Below are 2307 nucleotides of genomic sequence, written 5' to 3' on the forward strand. Positions count from 1 at the left end.
TTTACCAAGTATTGTACCTTGATTCTTTCCTTCGCTATTCTAAAATATGGTAGTTCACAAGGAAGAGCTCAGGCATAATGCAAGGTACATATTTAGGACGTATGTAGTCAAGATGGAATTTGTCCCTCTTATTCGTTGAGAGTTAGATGTCTAAGGCCTGATAAAGTTAAATCTAAAAGAGAGTGATCGCTCTGTGTCTCTTGGATTTAACATGACATCTAGGACAAAAGGATAAAATATGAAAGATTCACCTATTCATATTCGAGATAGGAACTCGAAAGGGATGATGTTATTGAATGGCACAAAGTCATAACATATTGGGGGTGATGGACGGTCGTTAGGTGGTATCCATCACTTGCATTAATTTCTTATGTTTCTCGTGCAAGTGGGAGATTGAAGGTATTTCGTATGCCCGAGAGACATATTAAATTAATGTGGCTAATATGTTTTGATCCAAGTCGGGTCATACCTAATAACAAGCTTACCGACACCTTAATCGCATTTTGATCTTAACGATTGGATCGTTGATTAAATTACGCAACACTTGAAATTTAAGAAAAGTGGTTTTCTTAAATAATATAACTTGATGTGTATATAAATTATGGAATAATTTATATAATAAGAATTTAATTATTTATAGGTTAAATAATTAATAAAGTTATGTTACATTTTATAAAATTGGTTTTATAAAATAAAGTAAACATAACTTATAATATGGAATTCATAAAAATAAGTTTTATAAATAAGTATACATAATTTTATAAAATGCAAGTTTATAAAGTGTGTTTTATAAAATCTAATTTTATAAATACAACTTTATAAATTGTGCAAGTATAAAAATATGTCTAGTTTATAAAATCATTTAATAATAATGTGGGTGGCTTTGGAAGTGAAGCAAGCATGCTTTGACTAGTCATTTGAGTGGTGGATTGCATATTCAAGGTGTATATGTACCAAGGCTTTTGCAAGACCAGCACACACATTGAAACACATCAATTAGACTTCAAAAAAACTGCACAATTCAGTCCAAAATACAGCCTGCTGGCCGTGGGGTTTTGGTGCACATAAGGAGTTCATTATTTAGTTTTTGGAAGCTAAATTCAAGTGAAAACAAATCATAACTAAAGCACAAGGTGTTGGTGATAAGTTTGGGGTATATCTACTTGAGGTTTCATCCATTTGAGGCTCCATTCATCATCATCATCTTCATAACTCTCTACCTTGCTTGGAGAAGGTATAACTTCTTAGTCTTGCTTGTAGTTTGTAAGTATGTTTCACAACTTGATCCTAATTGGGATTTAACTTCAATTGGTTAAAGTATAACAAGTTCTAAAATGGTATTACTTCATGCTTCCGCTTAATTTGATCTTTAAATGTTTCAAGTATGTTTATGAACTTGTTAAATCCCAACAAAAACCTGGTTCGAGGGGTTAGAACCCAACTCTATCACCTCATGGAAGGAAATGGCAACAACTTTCTTAATCAAGTACTTTCCCCCATCAAAACAAATCAGACTTAGGAATGACATCGTAAACTTTCAACAAGCTTTCGATGAATCACTCTACACTGCATGAGAGAGATTTAAACATTTTCTTCGAAGATGCCCGAACCACCGTCTTGAGAGCTCTGATCAGATTTTGACCTTCTACGAAGGTCTGAATCAGAACAATAAGTCTACTCTTGATGCTGTTTCTCAAGGTAACTTCATGAAATTCACTACTGACGAGGCCTGGAGATTGATCGAGAAGATGACTATGCACCATCACGATTGGAACACGAAAGAGCACATTTCATCAGCAACACCGCTTTCTGCCTCCGATCCTATCAAAAATAAAACCATCAAATTTCTATCGGACCAAATAGAAAACCTCACCAAAGAAGTCGGAGAGCTAAAGAAACTCCCACAACATGTGTCTCAAGTGCAATTATGCCAGAATTGTACTGACCCACATCCATCCAAGGTATATGAGGCTGAATGTGAGGACTCTGTTGTATACTCTGATAAGATCCTTGCTCATCCGTACAACTAACCTACCAAACCCACTACCCCACCAGAGACAAGTCCAGACGATGTCCTACTGCATATCATCTCCATGATCACAGCAAGACAAGACGCATCTGACTTAGTCATGACTAATCACTTGAGTAGTCTTGAAAATCAAATAAGCCAGCTAAATCAACGTCCCGATTCTCTAGGTTGTCCTGAAAATGACTCAAAGGTGGCACATAGCCAACCTTCAGTTTCTTCTAAGGAGAAGAAACTAACTAATGCCCGTTCGGTAGTAGTCATTGAGTCATCACCTAAAC

This window comes from Rutidosis leptorrhynchoides, chromosome 6, assembly GCF_046630445.1.
Source record: "Rutidosis leptorrhynchoides isolate AG116_Rl617_1_P2 chromosome 6, CSIRO_AGI_Rlap_v1, whole genome shotgun sequence".
In the NCBI taxonomy this organism is placed as follows: domain Eukaryota; kingdom Viridiplantae; phylum Streptophyta; class Magnoliopsida; order Asterales; family Asteraceae; genus Rutidosis; species Rutidosis leptorrhynchoides.